The sequence below is a fragment of the Monodelphis domestica genome, chromosome 3 (genome assembly GCF_027887165.1).
Source record: "Monodelphis domestica isolate mMonDom1 chromosome 3, mMonDom1.pri, whole genome shotgun sequence".
Lineage (NCBI taxonomy): Eukaryota > Metazoa > Chordata > Mammalia > Didelphimorphia > Didelphidae > Monodelphis > Monodelphis domestica.
This window is the reverse complement of record NC_077229.1, coordinates 83614261-83636236: the sequence shown is the minus strand read 5'-3', so window position 1 is coordinate 83636236 and position 21976 is coordinate 83614261. Positions and strand designations below refer to the sequence as shown.

The following is a 21976-nucleotide window of genomic DNA, read 5'->3' as shown; positions in this document are numbered from 1 at the left end:
TTTAGGTCAAGTTAGCTGGAAAATTGACTGAGTCAGAGTTTCATGCTATGTGGGGGGGCTCTAGTAATAGTGAATATGAGCTAGGGCGATGGAGGCCTAAGCTTAGGGAATAGATACTGGAATTGGATATGGAAAAGAGTGGAAAGATGGAGATAGGGCTGGTTGGGGTCCTCGAAGATTTCCAGTGGAAATCAATATGGCAGGCAGAGAGAAGTTCATGGGCATTGGGAGGATCAGAGACAATAAATAGCCTTGGACTTTAGTCTAAGGAGGAAGTCTGGAGGCCAAGACTGGATGGGACTACTGAGGAATGAGGAGGAAACTGAGACTAGTCAGACTCCAAATTTCACCTGGGTTTTGGCACGTTTTCCTTTTCTATTTTCCTAAATCTCTGTGTTTAACTGTTCATAGTCTACAAATTTGTTGCTCTATTTTTTTTCCTATTGCCATAAACCCATGTTTAAGTCTTTCATAAAGTGCTGTAGAATATTGATTCAACAATATAAAGTTTTCCCCCAAAATCAATTGATTAATTAGAAATTATTTTTGAAGTGTCTACTATGTGACAGACACTGTTACATGCAAGGAATATAGAGATTTTATTTTAATAGAGAAACAGCATGCACTTATAAAGGTATATACAAAACAAGCACAAGGAAACCTTAGGGAAAGACACTAGCACTAGCAGGACTGAGAAAGGTTTCATGCAGAAGGTAGCAATTAAAGTGTATCTTGAAAGATACCAGAGTTTCTAAGAAATGAGTGTTCCAGGCATGGGTGACAGATAGTGCAAAAGAATGGAGGCAGGAGATGGAGTCATGTCATTAAACTAATCATTCAATCAACATTTATTAAGCCTCTACTATGTGCCAGGTATTGTGCTAAGGATTCCTCATGTATGAGGAATAGCACAACAGCCAGTATTATGGAGAGACTAGAGTGTGGGGGGGGAAATTATTGTGTAAGAAGTCTAGAAAGGGTACAAGTTGTGAGGAACCCTAAATGCTAAACCAATTTGGTAGAGAGCCACTGGAATTTCCTGAATAGTGGAGGAGAGGAGAGTATTTTGGACCAGCCTAACCCAGGCCAATCCAGTGATACAGAATTGGAATTAAAATCCATGAGAGATAACTTATCATGGATCAGAACATGTAATAAGATAGCTTTGATAATAACAAAAGATTTTTTATTTTTTAAAATGATATTTTAAAAGTGATTTTGTGATTTTAATGATAGAATTCCTCGTTGAAAAGACAGGGTATTAAGTGATATAAAATGGCTATTCCTTGCTGCCTCTATATTCATCATATCAATAGTGCATCATGGTAACTAGCCATACTAGGTCCTAAAGGCGTTCCCCCAGGGCAATGAGAATTTCACTATCATCTGATGGGCTGGCCCTTATATGCTTCAGGCAGCAAGGGAGTCAAATGACCTTCCTACTCCTTTTTATTAATTGATTAAAAAAAAAACTTTAAAAAATACATTTAATTTTATTCCCTCCCCATTACACGTAAAAACAGTTTGCAACATTTTAGAAAGAATTTTGAATCTTGAATTCTCTCCCTCTCCCACCCCTTACTGAGATGGCAAGCAATCTGATTGATTCTACATGTACAATCATGTAAAACATTTTTCCATATTAATCTTTTTGTGGAAGAAAACTCAAACAAAAAAATTAAGATAAAAAGCTAAAAAAGTTTACTTTGGTCTGAATTCAGACTCCATCAGTTCTTTCTCTGGAAGCAGATGGCATTTTAAAAATTATGAGTCCTTTGGGCTTATTTTAGATCATTGTATTGCTGAGAATAGCTAAGCTATATGCACAGTTATTCATTCATTGTACAGTATTGCTGTCACTGTGCCTGAGGTTCTTCTGGTTTTGCTTGCTTCACTCTGCTCCAGTTTGTGTTAGTCCTCCTAGGTTTTTCTGAGCTCCTACTGCTCATCTTTTCTTATAGCACAGTAATATTCCATTACAATCACATGCTATAACTTAGCCATTCCCCAGTTGATGGGCAGCCCTTCACTTTCCATTTCTTTTCCCTGAAAAAAATTGCTGCTTTAAATCTTTTTGTATATATAGGCCCTTCCTTTTGTTTTGTGTGTGTGTGTGTGTGTGTGTGTGTGTGTGTGTGTGTGTGTGTTTTATCTCTTTGGGATAAAAGCCTAGTAAAGATATTGCTGGGTCAAAGTGTATGTACTGTTCTATTGCCCTTTGGGCAAAGATCCAAATAGCTCTCTAAAATGATTGAATCACTTCACAACTCCCCTAAGGGTGCATTAGTGCCTCAGTTTTCTCACATCATCTCTGATTTTTGTCATTTCCCTTTTTCTGTCATAATAGCCAATCTGATGGGTGTGGGGGAGATACCTCGAGAGTTTTGTTTTAATTTGCATTTCTCTAATTAATAATGATTTAGAAAATTTTTGGCAGGCTTGTGGAGAGTTTTAATTGCTTTGAAACAGCCTGTTCCTGTTCAACCATTTAGCATGGGGAATGACTTGTATTCTTATACATTAGACTTATTTCTCTTTGTATTTGAGAAATGAGGCCTTTATTAGAGAAACTTGTAAAAAATTTTTTCACCATAATAATTACTGTGTATTACTCTCCATCCTATTCTCTACCCTTTTTTATTCTTTTCTTTCTCCTTTCATTCTGTTCATCTTCAAAAATATTTAGCTTCTGACCATCACATCTCTCAAGTTGCTTTTATTTCTATTAGCCCCCCCCCCCCCCGCCCCTGCCTTCTCTTGTCCCCATCCCTTCCTCTTTTCTTGTAGGATAAGATAGATTTTTATACACAATTGAATCTGTATGTTATTCCATATTTGAGCCAATTTGGATGAGAATAAGGGTCAAGTGCTCCCCTCTCACCTCTCCCATCTTCCCCTCCATTGTAAAAGCACTATCATGCTTCTTTTATATGAGATAATTTGCCTCATTCTATTTCCCTCTTCCCCTTCTCCCAATGTATTCCTCTCCTTCACTTTTACTTTTTTTTTGTATAACATCCCATTATATTCAACTGACATCCTTGCTTGTCATCTACATATACTTCTAACTGTCCTAACAATGACAAAATTCTTAGGAGTTCCAAGAATCATTTTCCCATGTAGAGATCTAAACAGTTTAACCTTATTGAATGTCTTTTGATTTCTCTTATAATTGGAAGTCAAAATTTCCATTCAGCTCTTGTCTTTTCATTAGGAATATTTGAAAGTCTTCTATTTCATTTAGTATTCACCTTTTTTTGCCTTGAAAGATTATGCTCAGTTTTGCTAGGTAAGTGATTCTTGGTTGAAGTCCTAATTCTGCTGTCCTCTGGAATATCATGGTTCCACTTGAATGGTTTGTTTTTGACTGCTTATGATATTTTCTTCTTGATCTGAGAGTTCTGTAATTTGGCTATAATACTTCTGGGAGTTATCCTTTTGGGATCTCTTTTAGGAGTTGATCAGTGGATTTATTTCACCTCCCCCATATCAGTAAAAAATAATATGTCATCCTTTGTCTCTACTAATCCTTTGTATCTCAACTATCCTGAAGGAATGGAAAGTTAAGGGTAATTAAAGGGTAATTCTGAATTATCACAGTCCAGATGACTATTTAAAAGAAGGACTAGAGAGGGTTAACTAAGACTGTTGCAAAATAGTCCTTTATCAGATAATTCCTTCTGAAGGCTAGATGCAAGAAAATGATGGATAGGAGAGTTCTCCTCCTTCTTGAGTAGGGCATTGGTTTATCAAAGACAGTTTCTGCAAAGTAAGGCACCTGACAATTAGAGATGTGATAATCTAACTGCTGTATTATATATTTATTCTAGCAGCCACTGTTATGAACTACTCGAGGATGGTATGAAAGATGGAAATCTCAGTGAATGTGATGATGATGGGCCTTATTTTGGACTTCCCATGAGGTTTAAATTCACCCTGAATAGAGGCAGTGGTATGTGGGAAGGTGCAAGGAAGAAAGTTACATTCTGTAAGATCTTTGATGGTGGTTGAAATGTTGCTCACTTAATTGGCACTACTATCTCATTTCTACAAAGAGTAACAACTGCAATGATGGCAAACCTCTTGCCCTGAGATTGAGGAAGAAGGTCAACGTAATTTGCCAATCAGAGGCAAGGGTCATATGGAATCATACCATGTTGATATTTCTAAATTTTATTTTATCTCAATCAACCTAAATATTCCTTCTTTCTCACATTCCTCCAAAAAAAAAAGAAAGAAAAATAAAACCCTTAAAAATGTATAGTTAAGCAAAAAAAAATTCCTGTAAAAATGTATAGTTAAGCAAAAACAGATTTCTGTAAAAATATGTATAGTTAAGCAAAAGCAAATTTCTGAATATATTGATCTTTCACGGGTGGGTTTATTGATTGCCATGAAGAACATTGTTAGGCATAAGTACAGGCATCATCCTTACTTAAGGGGATCATGTAGTCTCACACCCACCATAACATAAGAGTCTCCCTATATCCAGGGTGATAGAGCCAGTCCTTAATCTCTGCCATTCTCTTAAGGGCATCAGCTGGATCATTTAATTTAATAGAGGGTATGTGATGTCTCTACTGGGCACTAACATGCCTTATAAACAGCTTTATGCAGTAGGAGGCATCAATAAATTATTCTATTGGTCCCAACATTAAAGAAGAGAGCCTTTAATTGTTTAGCATTGTTCTCTCCAGGCCCCAGACCACTTAGTCAGGCTCTAACCACTACCCAGGAATCAATATGAATACAAATCTTTACTTTTCCATTTCATCCCTCAAGGTTCTCTTACATAGTAGCCACATAGTGTGCAGCTTGGCCTACTGGGAGGATCTGCTAGAATCTGTATTCCTTGGAGTCCTCTGTTACTATACCAATAGCCTCTGAGGTTCAATTGTGTATACTTTTCTCATAACAGAACCATCAGTGAGCCAGTTAAACTGATGTTCTTTAAGACCTAAGTCCTCACTGGTAGAGGCACATTGAGCTAATAAAGAGGGAAAAGTGAGACTGGGCCTGGAGGTCTCAGCCTCTCTATATTCCATTCATGAAGGGACTAACACCAGAGAATCCTGGGCAAACATGATCTTGAGTGAACCATTTCCAGTGAAAAAAAGTGGAACCTTCCCATGACTTACCCATCTTGTTAGAGGGACCATCTTACATCACCCAACTTATAATGGGAAACTCTGGATGGAAGGTAAGGATATGATCTTTCATCATACATTCAGCAGCAACAAGAGCCCAGTAACAAGCAAGCTATACTTTTTTTTAAGGGTGGCATGAGAGGCTCTTTTGGGGACTTATGGATCCAGAGGTCTGATGATTGTTTAATATGGCCAATCCTTAAGGATTTTACCAATGGCTTCACTTGGCTTGATCCTCATCAGTCCATACAAGATCATAGGTCCAAAAGAATCATGGAAACCCAGGAGAAGACACTGCTGGGTAGCCTACTTTAGTTCTTTCTAGGCTACCTATTCCCCACTCCACTCAAAAGAAGGGACTTGTGAATGACTTGGTAAATAGGGATCATGAAAATACCCAAGTGAAAATATTGCTTTTCTAGATCCAATTAACCCTTAAGCTTCCTTATTTGACTTTAAGAGGGTCAAGAGATTTTTATAGACGACATCCAGAGTCACTCAGGTTCTTTCCATCTATATCTCTTGCTTTATTTCTTTTCAACTTTCTTATAGTCTTTGCAACTAAGGTATTTTTTTCCCCAAGGTCTTGCTTGTAGTTGTAGAATCATTTTTTTTATTCTAGGTTTTCCTCTTGGATCATTCTTATATTTAATGTCTTTTGTTTACTAATATCTCTAGCCTCAGCTTTTGATTTAGGACTTAGTGCTAGGGCCAGACTAAATCTTCTCTCATGTTCTTGAATGAGGTGATCCAACTCTATTTGTTTCTGACCTCTATTCTCTGGGCTCTTGCTGCTGACTTCCATTTCTCTGAGTGTGGTTCCTTATTTTCCATTCAGCGGGATGGCAGATTTCAGAGTCCTGTGTCAGAGCTCTGGGTAGTTTTCTGATCTTCCTGGGATATTTCCAATTGGAATGCCTCCTCTACTTACCCCCTAGGGTTTCCTTTATCAGCACATGGTGTGAATTCTATGTTCCTTCGGGACTTCTTTGATTATAGTTCTAGGTCACTTTTCCATTCTTTATCTGGGACTTCTCTGCTTAATCATTGCCATCTTCCATCCACCCCTCTCTGGGCATCAGAGCATTGGTTGATCTTCTAGACTTCCTCCCATGGAGTTTTCTTGTTCAGGGCTTTGGATGGTCTCTTTACTCCCTGAAACTTTCCTTGTCAGGGTTGTGCTCATCTGTTTACCAGTTTCTGACTTCTCTTGGCTATTTTTTGTCTCAAGAATAGAAAAAAAAATTCCCAAACCCAGTATTAGTGACATCAATAATCTCATATCACTTGCTGGGAATCTGTGCTATCTGGTTCCCCATACTGATAAGAGTAGATATGATCATGGCAATCATAAAAATTTTATTCAGTTCCTGATAACCTACCCTAAATGTCTGGGAACCACCTGTTTCCTTTGCTGACTGCCCAGAATTAATCAAGGTGAAGTGAAGCCTTACCTCCATGAGTAGGGAGGAAATTCTTTCATATTATTCCCTCTAGGACCTGATATTGTTTAATATTAACTAACTGCATTGGCTTATGCAACTTTAAAGGCTTCCCATTTAGTCTTACCCCCAATAACTAGTGTAGAAGTTACTATATGCACCTGAACAGGTACTTACTTCCTTAAATCCATAATATCCAAGTTGAAAATACAACTGAGACTCAAATAGGGTCTTCTACACACATGCATCCGAGGAAGGGTGCTTATTTTCTCAATGGCCTTCCTCCCCAAACCCTCAATAGAAACTGGGTACTCCTATTGAATCCACTGAAGGCCCTGGTATAATATTAAAATAGCTGCTGGCATATATTTGATTCTCTCTCCTTTCTAAGCCATGGTAACACAGGAAGTAAAATAACATGTTTTTCTCCTACTATGTGCCAGTCACTGTGCTAAGCACTTTATGAATACTATATCAGTTGGTCCTCAAAACGACCCTGGGACGTAGGTACTGTTATTATCCTCATTTTACAGTTGAGGAAACTGAGGCAGACAGTGGTTAAATGACTTGCTGAAGGTCACATGGCTAGCATTTGTCTAAGACTAGATTTGAACTTAGGTCTTTCTGATTCCAGGCCCAGTGCTCTATCCACTGTGTCATCTACATGCAGGGCCTGATGGGATCTAACAAAGGAGTCTGAGAAGGGGAAGTCAGACAGGAAGGAAGTGAGCCAAGGGAGACCAATGTTAAGGAAATTCAGTGAAGAGTATATTGAAGAAGAGCCCAATAATGTCAAGTGCTGCAGAGAGGTCAAGAAGGATAAAAAATGAGGAAAAGGTTATTAGATTTGGTAATTAAGAGATTATTGCAAAACTCTCAGAATCTGTGACCTTATACATTGGAAAAGGTAAAAGAAATACAAATTTATGTACAGGAGAGATAGGGTGTGGATTAGGATGATTCAAACCAAAACAGAATTTCAGAGCATTTGTATTTATTGAGCTCTGTGGAATTTTTAGGAAGATGGACACAAAAATCCTTTTTAGTGTTACTTCCTTTTATTTGTAGTCATTTTTCCAGAGACCAGGAGCTAAAGAACTTGAGCTAATTTTTTTTCAGGAATAAACTCATTAGCAAAACAGAAGATGCGTGATACAGTTGACTGGCCCTAGTTTAAGGGAATATACTAGTCCACAGTTTAAAACCATCAAAAATAGTGGCACAAGGGGCTGTTTCTTTTCAGGACAAATTTAATTGAAGAACAGAAAATGTATGACCTCCAGCAATCATACTGCCTTGTCAGGCCTCCGAAGTAATAAGAGTTTACTTTCACCAATGACCTGTGCCATAATTCAACCTGCTTTCTCTTGATCAAATGATAAACTTGGCAAATTACTCAATATTTGATGTTCTAAAGATCAAACTTTCCTCAAAAGACTTTTTTTTAAGGTCAAACTTTCTACAGCTAATTTTAGAGCACTGAGGTAGGGACTGTGGTTAGGTTGTTGGACCTGGAGACTGGAAGACTTAACTTCAAATTTTTCCTGAAACAATTCATTGGCTGTGGGATGCCGGGCAAGTCACTTAGTCTTGCTCAGTCTCAGTTTTCTTTTCTCTAAAATGAGGATAATAGCATCTTTGGCTCAGAGAAGAAAATTTAAGCTTTACAAAAATGCAAACTATGATGATAATTATTATGATTATATTGAAGGCAAAAGGTATACTTTTACAAGAGACTATAAAAAGGATGGGACAACTAGGTGGTGCAATAGCCAGGTCTGGAGTCAGCAAGACTCATCTTTTGGAGTTCAAATCTAGCCTCAGACACTTTATCTATGTGACCCTGGGCAAGTCACTTAACCCTGCTTATCTTATCTGCCAAATGTTTATTGTCATTGTTATGCTGTAGAAGGAAATGGTAAACCACTGGAGTTTCTTTGCCAAGAAAACCCCACATGACATCACAAAGAGTTGGACTTGTGACTAAAAGCAACTGAACCACAAGAACCAAATGATTGGGACATTTGCAAACAAAATTGGATAAAGGTGACTTTAATAAATCAATCAATTAGTTTTTAGAAAATAATTAATTAATTTGTTTAGAATATTTTTCCATGGTTCCATGATTCATTGTCTTTCCCAACCCTCTTCCCTCCCTCTTCCCAGAGCTGACAATCAGTTCCACTGGGTTATACATGTATCATTGTTCAAAACCCATTTCCATGTTATTCATATTTGCAGTAGAGCAATCTTTTAAAGCCAAACCCCCAATCATATACCCATCAAACCACATGATTTATCAAATGTTTTTCTTCTGTGTTTTTGCTCCCACAGTTCTTTCTCTGAATGTGGATAGCATCTTTCTCAAAAGTCCCTCAGAATTGTCCTGGATCATTGCATTGCTGCTAGTAGAGAAGTTCATTACATTCAATTGTACCACAGTGTATCAGTCTCTGTGTACAATGTTTTCCTGGTTCTGCTCCTCTCACTCTGCATCAGTTCCTAGGGGTCATTCCAGTCCCCATGGAATTCCTCCACTTTATTATTCCTTTCAGTACAATAGTATCCCATCACCAACAGATACCACAATTTGTTCAGGCATTCCCCAATCTATGGACACCCCCTCATTTTCTAATTTTTTTTTGCCACCACAAAGAGCGTGGCTGTAAATATTTTTCTACAGGTATTTTTCCTTGTTATCTCTTTGGGGGTACAAATCCAGGAGTGGGATGGCTGGATCAAAGGGCAGGCAATTAAAGGTGATTTTAGGTAGAGGTTTCACTTGAGTGAGGGATGTGGTCAGAAGTCAGATTGTAGAGAGTTTAGAGGAGAGTGATAAAAGAGGAAGTAGAGGGAGAGAATGTAGACATTTAAAAAATTATTTTTTATTTTTTAAACCCTTACTTTCTATCTCAGGACCAAAAAAAAAAAAAAGCTCTGAGGTATTTGAAGTCAGATTCAAACCCAAGACTTCTCCAGGCCTGACTTTCTATACACTGAGCCATCTAGCTGCCTCTATTATTATTATTATTATTATTATTTAACAACCCTTAAATTATCTTAGAATCAATATTAAGTATTAGTTCCAAGGCAGAAGAGCAGTAAGGGCCAGACAGTAGGGGTTAAGTGACTTGCCCAGGATCACACAGGTAGGAAATATCTGATGCCAGATTTGAACCCAAGAACTCCTGTCTTCAAGACTGGCTCTCTATCCACTGAGTCAACTACTTGCCTCCCTCTCTCTGTTCTTCACAAGATTTTGATTTCTGGATCACCATTTTTGTTCCATTTTCTGCAGACCAAAGAAAATAGAAGCAAAACAAGGATTGAAGAGTTTATCCCGTTCACCTATCATATATAACTGTTCTCCCATTCCCCCTGAGGAGAGGTTTTATCTATTCTTTGATCTTCCTTTCCCCAGTAACTTAGTTCTGAAGGCTCCCATTTATTATCCTCAGTGTCTATCAAAAACTTTGGTTCATTCTGACCTTTAGTAGTGTACCACTGGCACTATTTTGATAGTCTTGCTTAACCTTGGCTACTTCTTCTCTTTCTCTTTTTAAACTCTTATTGTCTAGGGGGCAGCTAGGTGTCTCAGTGGATTGAGAGCCAGGCCTAGAGATTGGAAGTCCTAGGTTCAAATCTGGCCTCAGACACTTCCCAGTTGGGTGACCCTGGGCAAGTCACTTAACCCCCTTGCCTAGCCCTTACCACTCTTCTGCCTTGGAGCCAATCCACAGTATTGACTCCAAGATGGAAGGTAAGGGTTTTTAATTAAAAAAAAAAAAGAAAAAAAACCCTCTTATTTTCTTATTTCTTATTTCTTATTATGACCTCTAAAACAAAAGGGCAAAGACTAGTTAAAAGGTGGTAAATGACTTGCTCAGAATCACACAGCTTAGAAGTATTTGAGGTCATATTTGAACCCAGATCTTCCCAACTCCAGGCCTGGTTCTCTACCCACAGTGCCTCTTTGATGCCCCATGGTTACCTTTTCTGACTCCCATTTTTTCTATATGATTTTGAAAAATTTGCTTTGGTGGCTGCACAGCCACAATGATCACTTTATGTAGTTTCCATTTTCCCTTTTTAGAATAATTTATCCCTCTATCTTAATCTCTTTGGGCCTCAGTTGTCTCTCCTCACTCCAATCCACTAAAGTGATTTTCCTAAAATTGGGTCTGATCATGTTGCTCCCCCCTTTTCCTCCAATAAACTCTAGTGGTTTCCTACAAAATACTCGTTTGGCATTCAAAGCCCTTCATAACCTAGCCTCCCTCTACTTTTCCAGTGTTCTAACACATCCCTCCTTGACACACTTTTATCCAGTGGTGCTGGTTTCCTGAATGTTCCATGAACATCTCACTTCCTTTTTCTTTCTTTAAAAAGATGTTACTCTGTTTCCACTGATTCTGGACATTCTCTGTGGCTGCCCTCATGCCTGGAATGCTTTCTCTCCTCTTCTCTGACTACTACTGACCCCTGGCTTCCTTTAAGTGTCACTTAAATCTCTCCTCCTACAGGAAACTTCCACAGCCCCTCTTAATTCCAGCACCTTTCCTTTGCTATTTTTTCCTACTTGTCTTGTGTTTAGCATGCTTTTTGTATACAGTGGGCCAATCCCACTGCTGGCTGTTCTGTTCTCATCTGAAAGAAGGGGTGCAGGCTAGAATTATGTCTGTCTTCCTCCTGCCTAGCCAAATTGATAGTTTATGGGTATGATCTTTTAAACAACAAAACCCAACAAAATTCCACTAGTTTCCCTGGTTGCTACCTCTTTATTTATTTATTTTTAATTAAAAATTATTTAATTAAATGATTTAGAATAATTTTCCATGGTTACAAGACTCATGTTCCTTCTCTCCCCTCCCTCAACCCCCTTCCATATCTGATGCACAATTCCACTGGGTTTAACATGAGCCATTGATCAAGACCCATTTCCTTATTATTAATATTTGCACTAGGGGTGACCTTTTAGAGTCCACTTTCCCAGTCATAGCCCCACTGACCCATGTGATCAAGCGGTTGTTTTTCTTCTGTGTTTCTTTTCCCACAGTTCTTCCTCTGGATATGGATAGCGTTCTTTCTCATAAGTCCCTCCAAATAGTTCAGGATCACTGCATTGCTGCTAGTAGAGAAGTCTGTTACATTCGATTGTACCACAGTGTATCAGTCTCTGTGTACAATGTTTTCCTGGTTCTGCTCCTCTCACTCTGCATCAATTCCTGGAGGTTGTTCCAGTCTCCATGGAATTCCTCCACTTTATTATTCCTTTTAGCACAATAGTATTCCATCACCAACATATACCACAATTTGTTCTGCCATTCTCCAATTGAAGGTCATCCCCTCATTTTCCAAGTTTTGGCCACCACAAAGAACGCAGCTATGAATATTCTTGTACATGTATTTTTCCTTATTATCTCTTTGGGGTACAAGCCCAGCAGTGCTATGGCTGGATCAAAGTGCAGATAGCGCCCTTTGGGCATAGTTCCAAATTGCCTTCCAGAATGGTTGGATCAATTCACAACTCCACCAGCAATGCATTAATGTCCCAATTTTGCCACATCATCTCCAACATTTATCACTTTCATTTACTGTCATATGGGCCAATCTGATAGATGTGAGGTGATACCTCAGAGTTGTTTTGATTTGCATTTCTCTGATTATAAGAGATTTAGAACACTTTTTCATGTGCATATTGTTAATAGTTTTGATTTCTTTATCTGAAAAGTGTCTATTTATGTCCCTTACCCATTCATAAACTGGGGAATGGCTTGATTTTTTGTACATAAAAGTATGATATATGTTATCGAATGCTTTCTAAAGTCTAGGAACATAAATGATGTGCCTTTTGATTCACATCATCTTTACTTATTATCACTACTAGGCCTATATCCCCAAAGAAATCAATGGAAGAGGAAAAAAGATTTATATGTACAGAAATATTCATAGAATCCTTTCATGATTGTCCAAAACTGGAAACTAAGGGAATGTCCTCTTAGTGGAGAATGGCTAAACAAATTGGCATTAGAATGTAATGGAACACTATTGGACTACATAAGTGATGAAATGGATCATTTTAGGGAAGAAAGGAAACTATTATGTACTAATACAGATTGAAGTGAATTGAATAGATAGAACACTCTGTAAGATGATAACAATATGATAGAGGAAAAGCAACTTCGAAAGACTTTAGAACTCTCATCAAGGGGATGACTAAGCATGAATCAAAAGAATCAAGATGAAACATGCCATCAGTGAATGATGAATGAGCTAGGTGAATGAGAGCTGCTGTCGGACATGATTTTTAAAAGTGGGAAGAGGAAGACTGTAAACTTTAGGCAAGCAAACTTGACTTGAATTTACCTTCTCATTTCCTACTCCTTAATCTCTTCATTTTTACTGGTTTCTTTCCTGCTTCCTCCAAACCCAACCAAGTGCTACAATCCTTAAAAAGCCCTCATTAGAGCCTGTTTACTATCCTTGTGGGACCTTATCTATGAGACAGTAATTTTAAAATGCAGAGAGAAAGAGAGACCTTTTCAGACCTGGAGAATAAAGTAATTTGTTGTTTCTGGACTATATAGACTATTGAGGGCTTTATTTTTTATTTTCTTTTGCCTTCTCAATTTGGGGCAAAGGAAGTAGAGGGATGCATTGATTAAAAAAGATTGCTAAGAAATAAAAATGATAAACTCTGAAAAAAACCCCTAATGTCTTAGCATACTAAATCTACAGTGTCTTTCTCATTTACTAGTTTATATGTTCCAGAAAAGAAATTAAAGTGAGTCTCATATGACCTGTTTGTGATGAAGTAATGCTGGCTCTTTGTAACCAAGGCTTCCTTTTCTAGACACTCAGTTTCAACTTCTTGATTAAAAAAAAATCTGTTCTGTTCCTTTTGAATAAAGTATAACCTACTGAAGCCAGATTCCCATCCTGATTTTCATCCTATCTCGGTTCAATCAAATTTGTCTTTTTGCCAAGAACCTCATTTCTTAATTCTGTTTATTACCTAGACTTTTGAACTTTCTGATATGAGCCCAGGGGTTTTATGGCCATCTCCCTTCTCAGATATTGCCTCCTATAAATTCCTTGTCTTCCCTTTTGCTGTTATCTTTTCCATGTGGTCCCTGTTGTTCTCTGAAGTTCCAGGCATTACAGGGAGATGTGGGCATTTTTCTTTCTCTCCCTGTGCTTTTCAGTTTAAAGTTTGCTTATTTAAATATGTTATTATCTGGCAACTGAGCCCATTGTTCATTATTCCTGTGTCCCAACTGCCTGTGAAGTATTTGTTCAGGCTTTTGTAGTTTACTTACTTTAATGATCTACTTTCTGGGGAAAATCCTGGTTTCTGTGTTTTCCTGAATGGGCCCTATTTTCTATGAATCGCACATAGCTTTTAGCCAATATGTAAATCAATATGATTCCTGATATACCAGTCTTATACGACAAGGTATTAAGTATATCACTGGCATGGGCAGATACACGTACTCCCTAAGCTCTCTGTGTTGGTTTGGTTACGCCATCCTATACTTATGATTCCAACAGCCTTGCAACAGAACAATCCAGTTCGGGTCAGCCAAGAAGTGACAGCCATTAGTCCAATAGATACCTTCTTCATTAGTGGATATTGAAGGATGGTCCTGAGAAAGAGTAAAGGGACTTTATAGTTTAGGAATGTCCCTGGCCACTGAGTACCTTACTCTTGTGTACACTCCCTCAATGGGCACTGTGTATGTGATGGGGGAGTGTGTCTTTGGTTTATCAGTGGAATGTGATATAATGATTGTTCTTGTTTTACATGAGTGAATCCTTTGTGAAGAATTAATTGAGCCACTCAATCAGTTTGCTAACAAGAAGTATATTGATGGGAGCTCTGGAGTTAGAATAGTAGGAGTAACCACTTATAAATCTGAGAGTAGTTTTAGCTGTATAGTATAGGATGGCGTAACCAAACCAGCACAGAGATCTTAGGGAGTAATATCATAGTACACCATGCACAAATCTGGAATCCCCATCATGCACAAATCTGGGAAAATGGCACAAACTTACAAAAATCTGTCTAGATGGTGCATGATTAGGGAACACAGATGCCATGGGGTAACTCATGACTCTGCACTATCTTGATGTCTTTGGTCTCCTTAGGGACTAGTCTGTACCATAAATCATATGTTGGGCAGTTCCTCTTTACCTTAGCGCCTTGACTGGAATGTAAGGCAAAGTAATACTTTTCTGGAAAAAGTAGTTCCCCATAAACTTGGGATTTACCAAACTATTCAAGTCCACTTTGTCAACCTAAGCCATAGTAAGCCAGAGGTGACAAAGAAGGGAAAGTTACATTAGCTGCTTTTTCTCTAGATAGCTCTTAAGAGAGAATCTAATTCATTCAGCTTTTAGTAACTGAAGCAAAATCTTTTTTTTTTCTTTAATCATCTCCATAGGGAGCAAAGTAGGCTCTAAGTTCTTCTCTCAGATCAGCTGATTTTCTATGAGCCCTCCATTCAGCTGGGCTTAACTCTTTTCAGTAATCAAGAGTCACTGTCAGTTCTGAGCCCTCCACTCAGTTGGACCCAGCTGAGCTTGACTCTCTTTGGGTATCAAGGAACAATCTCAATTCCTTATTCTCCACTTTAATCTTGCTCTGCTTCATTGACAGACTCCAACCTCAAAGCAGAGTCTCCTTGTGTGAAATGACTCATCTTTCTCTTAGGGTAAGAAGCCAAAATCCACACTTCGGCCAGATATGACACAAATAATCAATATACAATTTTCTCAGTTACCAAAACATTCTCACTATTAAAGTTTCCCACATGTCAATTTTGAAATTCTCATAGTAGTCACGTTTAAATTATCTTCTGGGAAACAAGGGATTTAGGCCATCTTTGCCTCTAATAAATACTTTTTTCCCCCTGAAGGTTGAGCTCTCTCAGATCCTCCCAGAATTGTCTGATTTTGTTTCCCAGTATTTTTTATGTGAGGAGCCCTTTCTCAGAGGCTTATTCAGAAATACCCATTTTTTTGTTTCTCCCACTCCCAAGCTGTCCAGATTTGAAGGGGGGGGGCAGTACCTATAACTATTTTTACAAAGCTTCCTGGTCTGTGATGTATATAACGAACTCCCAGTTACCTAGGTCGTTTTCCCATTCCTAGAACCATTTATTGATCAGCAGGCAATCTTGAACATCTTGAATTTAAGGCTCACTGTGTTGATTTATCTTAGTTTCTTTGTTTGGGATTCAGTGTTCCAAATACATTCTATTTTAAGAAATTTCTGAAAGACTTGCTAGGAGTGACATTTTTACTTGGAGTATAAAACTGAGTAATGATTCCACTACCTTTCAGGTCTTTCAGGAACATCTTAAGCTTTTTTATTCAGAGAAGATAATTTTTAAGAATGATCAGGAGTCTAGGAGTCCAATTATTTGTGTGGTTTTCTGATTATGGTCTACCTTCTATTTGGCTGGGGGCAGCTAGGTGGCACAATTTATAGGGCACTAGATTGGAGTTAGGAAGACCCAAGTTCAAATCTAGATTCAGATACTTAGTAGCTCTCTGACTCTGGGCAAGTTGGCCACTATGTGACTTAATTGCTTCATTTGTAAAATAGGATAAAATGAGTTAATATTTGTAAAGCACTTTGCAAACTTTAGAGTATTATATATAAATGCTTGCTATTATTTTTCATATTGTGAAAACAGTGTAGATCCAGGGCTGAGTTTCTTTCGATTTCTCTCAGGAGACTCTACTAGATAGTCTGCAAAAATGAAACCTCCCAGGACTCACCAATGCTACTGATGACTCAGGGAAGACCTAGCAGTGTCCGCTTGTATGGGATCTGCTAACTCTATCTTGTAATCTTTAATAAATATCTGTACAAGAGGAACAGATGGCCAGGGTTTTCAGGTACTGGGCTTGTCTATGCAAAGGTATGCTTTTTTCAGACTTGGATTGAAAGTAACAAACGCAAAGACAGATATGAGACTTGTGTACAAAAAATAGAAAACATCCCACAGAGACAATGTGCTTCCTCAAGACAGAGATTGGTTTCAGTGCCTTAGTTTCCAGTTGCTCATTAGCATATACCCAATAGAACTTTGTAATTAATAACTTTGGTCCCCAGAACTGTTAAATGTACATTGGGTTGTTATGGTTTAGTTGAGAGATGAGGATTGCGTAACACACTGGTAAAACTGGGGTGAGAGGACTCACTGAAAAGAGTTGGCCAGTACTAGGAAAAGTTGGCCTAACAAAAGACTTCAGAACTATGTGGAAGGGAAGTAATACTTCTCTGAACTGCTACCTATTGCCTGCTGTTTGGAACAGTTGATTTGTGAAGAAGAATCAAGACTTTTCTGCATTACCATTTGCTGGTTGGGAAGTTGAAACCCTTGAGTTCTGCCGAAGGGGATTCTGCAAATACCAGACTAAGAATCTCTGCTTTGTGAAAGAAAGCAGCAGAATTCTGGCAGTAGAGAGACAGCTTTGCAGTGCAATGGCAGCACAACAGCCCTGCAGCAGAGCAATCCAGTTCAGGACAGCCAAGAAGTGACAGCCATTAGTCCAATAGACACCTTGTTCATTAGTGAATATTGAAGGATGGTCCTGAGAAAGAGTAAAGGGACCTTATAGTTTAGGAATGTCCCTGGCCACATTTCCCCCCATATATGCCTCATTATCTGGGTACCTTACTCTTGTGTACACTCCCTCAATGGGCATTGTGTATGTGATGGGGGAGTGTGTCTTTGGTTTATCAGTGGAATGTGATATAATGATTTTTCTTGTTTTACATGAGTGAATCCTTTGTGAAGAATTAATTGAGCCACTCAATCAATTTGCTAATGAGAAGCATATTGATGGGAGCTCTGGAGTTAGAATAGTAGGAATAACCACTTATAAATCTGAGAGTAGTTATAGCTGTTGTCTCTTCTGGACACCAGGGATTAATATAGTGTCCATCTATAGTAGACAATAAATGCTTGTTGACTTCACTTATGGACTTGTCATGAGCCATAGTTCTTTATTTATTCTCCAGGACCATCACTGCTATTTCAGTTACTCAGAGTCTTGCTTCTTTTGGTTTACATTAGTCATTTTGGATTCTTTTTTTTTTTTTTGGTCCTGCTTATTTTATTCTGCATCACTTCACATGTAACTTCCCAAATTTTGCTCAATTCATCATTTCTCACCATGGAATAATACACTATTATGTTCACATGCCAAACTCTTTTCCAATTATTTCTTAATTGTTCATTAATATTTATTCTGTGAAATAGAGTAACAGGGCTGGAGTCAGGAAGATCATCTTTCTTAGTTCTATTTTGGCCTCAAACACTTACTAACTGTGTGATCCTTGGCAAGTCACTTAACCTTGTTGGTCTCAGTTCCTCATCTTTAAAATGATCTGGAGAAGGAAATGGCAAATCACTCTAGAATTTTGCCAAGAAAATCTCAAATAGGGTCACATAGAGTTAGACGTGACTGAAATAACTCAACAATATTTATTCTCATTCTTTGCTACACCATTAAGGTATGAATATTTTATTATAGGTGCAATGCGCATTTGAAGAGTCGCTCTAACCAAATCAGTGGTCTGTCCAGCATTCAGATCCTTTCATGGCTCTGGTGATCTTTACATCCTGGATGTCTCACCGGCGTACAATGATGTAGTACAATGAGATGCCACTGTTTTGATCTTGGGTGCATCCATGTTGTTTTATATTTGTTCGCCATTCTGAACACAGTGTTCGTGATGGTGAGTTCGAACTCTGAGCATTTGCTGAGTAGTAGTAGGCCGTTGTTCATTTTGCCCATGCCGTGTTTGCCAAGCACTCCTGTCCATCTTTCATGGTCCTGGCCAATGTGGGCGTTGAAGTCTCCCAGTAGGTTCAGCTTGTCATTTGTGGGCACTGAGTGCAGGACGGCACTCAGGTCAGAGTAGAACTGTTCGATGGTCTCCTCTGTGCTGGTCAGTGTTAGGGCATATGCGCTGATGATTGTGGCATACCAGTCTTTGCTGAGAGGCAAACGGATCTTCATGAGCCTCTGGCTGATGCCCACAGGCAAGTCTGGCAGCTGTTTGAGCAAACTGGTCTTGATGGCCAGGCCAACACCGTGGATTCTGTCTTCATTTGAGGCTCTACCTTTCCAGAAGAAGGTGTATCCAGTGGTGGGTTCTCTGAGTGATCCCTCTTCTGGTAAGCGTGTTTCGCTTAAGGCTGCGAAGTCGATGTTATATAGCGCCAGTTCTTTACCAATTAGAGCTGTTCTTCTCTCAGGTCTTGGGGTATTCTCTCTATCAAGTAATGTCCTGATGTTCCATGATCCTAGTAGGAGTTTCTTTGTATTTTTCTTCGATTTCAACCGCTTAAAGGGGATGACCCACCAGCCGCGGTGTGCTGACTGGGTGTTTGTAGGGCAGGCAATGTTTGGGACACTTTTCTAGTCCCCTCCCTTGATTAGGGTGAGCAATGCTGTCCTAGAGAGGGCTGCTCACTTCGCGCATTTTACAACGTGAGTCGTCTGAGAGATCCATCTTATTTGCAAACATTCCAGTCCTGCCTGGACAACAAGCTGTCTGCCAAGGGACTACTCACTGGAAGCTCAACCGAGAAATGGAACCAGTTCAGAGACGCAGTGAAGGAAACATCAAAGGCAGTCCTAGACCCAAAACAACGCAACCACCAGGACTGGTTCGATGAGAACAACACTGCTATTGAAGACCTATTGAGCAAGAAGAACAAAGCCTTTATGGAGTGGTAAAATAACCCAAACTCTGCTCCTAAAAAGGACAGATTCAAGTCTCTCCAAGCCACGGCACAGCATGAGATCAGGAAGATGCAAGACCGATGGTGGAAAAAAAAGCAGAAGAAATCCAGAGGTTTGCTGATATGAAAAACTACAAACAATTTTTCAGTTCCCTCAAGACTGTCTATGGGCCATCAAAACCCACCGCCACTCCCTTGCTCTCCTCTGATGGTGACACTCTCATAAAAGATAAAAAAGGCATCAGCAACAGGTGGAAAGAACACTTCAGTCAGCTTCTCAACCTACCCTCTTCAGTCGACCAAAGCGCCCTTGACCAGATACCCCCAAACTGCTCCATTGAACAACTTGACGTCCCTCCTTCAATAGAGGAAGTCCAAAAAGCCATCAAACAAATGAGTGCAGGCAAGGCACCCGGTAAAGACGGGATCCCAACCGAGGTGTACAAGGCCTTAAATGGAAAGGTACTCCAGGCATGCCATATAGTGCTGACCAGCATATGGGAAGAGGAAGACATGCCCCCAGAACTCAGAGATGCCTCCATCGTAGCCCTATACAAGAACAAAGGCTCACGAGCAGCCTGTGACAACTACAGAGGCATCTCACTACTCTCCACTGACGGAAAGATCCTCGCCCGTGTTATACTCAACAGACTCTTGTCATCTGTTTCAGAGTAGAACCTGCCTGAATCACAATGTGGCTTCTGACCAGATCGCAGCACCATCGACATGGTCTTCACGGTGAGGCAAATGCAGGAAAAATGCTTTGAGCAGAACCTGAGCCTCTATAATGTCTTCATAGACCTGACAAAGGCGTTCGACACAGTGAACAGGGATGCACTGTGGGTGATCCTCAGCAAGCTCGGTTGCCCAGCAAAATTTGTCAAACTGATCCAACTCTTTCATGTCGACATGACAGGGGAAGTCCTATCTGGTGGAGAGACTTCCAATTGCTTCAACATCTCCAATGGTGTGAAACAAGGCTGTGTCCTCGCTCCGGTACTATTCAACCTACTTTTCACCCAAGTATTACGATGTGCTGTGATGGATCTAGACCTGGGCGTCTACATCAAATACCAATTGGATGGCTCACTATTTGACCTTCGCTGCCTGACTGCAAAAACAAAGACAACAGAGAGACTCATCCTGGAAGCTCTCTTTGCAGATGACTGTGCTCTCATGGCCCACCAAGAAAATCATCTCCAAACCATTGTGAACAGGTTCTCCACCACAACAAAACTGTTTGGCCTGACTATCAGCCTCAGCAAAACAGAGGTGCTGTTCCAACCTGCACCAGGGAGGCCAACTAACCAGTTGTGCATTACAATCGACAGCACGCAGCTTTCTAACGTCAACACTTTCAAGTACCTGGGCAGCACCATTGCCAACGACGGGTCCCTAGACCACGAGATTAATGCCAGGATCCAAAAGGCCAGCCAGGCACTTGGGCGGCTGCGCTGCAAAATCCTCCAACATAGAGGTGTAAGCACTGCGATGAAGCTCAAAGTGTATAACGCAGTGGTCCTCAGCTCGCTCCTGTATGGTTGTGAGACATGGACACTGTACCGGAAGCACATGAAACAGCTGGAGCAATTCCACCAACGCTTCCTCTGGTCAATCACGAGGATCCGATGGCAGGATCGAATCACCAATTAGGAAGTCGACAGAGCCAACTCCACCAGCATCGAAGTCCTGGTCCTCAAAACCCAGCTACAATGGTCTGGACACGTTATCTGCATGGACCCACAGTGAATACCAAGACAGGTATTCTATGGTGAACTGTCAGCTGGACTCAGGAAACAAGGCCGACCAAAGAAAAGATTCAAGGATCAGCTAAAGTCCAACTTGAAGTGGGCTGGCATGACACCAAAGCAACTAGAACTCGCTGCCTCTGACAGAAGCAGCTGGCGAACCCACATTAACCATGCCGCTGCCACCTTTGAAGATGAGCGACATCGACGTCTTGCCGCTGCGTGTGAACGCTGACACCAAGCCACAATCGCACCTCCCGTAACAACTGGCATTCTATGCCCCATGTGCCACAAACTTTGCGCCTCAGCCTTTGGACTCCAAAGCCACATGAGGGTACACCGTAGATGAAACTGCACAAAGACAATAGTCATTCTCGATCGCCAAGAGACTACTACTACTACTACTATTTTATTATATATTTAACCTTGGGTCTTCTGTCTTTGACCTCCTTAGGAGAGTTATCAAGTACTGTGAACAATGGGACAAATGCAATGAATTGTTCAATTATTTTTCTTACAAAATTCCAAATCATTCCCAACGAGGTTGCCTCAATCTGCAGCTCTACCATAGTGTAGTAGTATGCCCATTGATCTCCTTTCATGCTCTGTATTCCCAATGTCTTACACAGTGTGTGGCATAGAAATGCTGAATAAATTTTGCTGAACTAACTGATCTAATTGATCTAGAGGGGTTCATGGATGTATCCAGCATGACCTTGAACTTGAAGAGGAACTAGTCAGTTGGCTGTGGAATTTGGGGCACCGACATTCTTATATTCTCCTAGGTTTATGACTTCAGAATTATCTGGGACTCCTCCCTCTTTCTCTCCCACACATCCCATTATATCTCACATTTAATTAATGACCAAATC

The 21976-nt window shown here is 39.8% G+C and overlaps 1 protein-coding gene across 10 annotated transcripts in view; it reads left to right on the top strand.

Moving 5' to 3' along the window:
• LOC100013359 (cytochrome P450 4F3-like) overlaps positions 1–21976 on the top strand; it is an 85956-nt gene that overhangs the window by 976 nt on the left and 63004 nt on the right. The window lies entirely within an intron of this gene.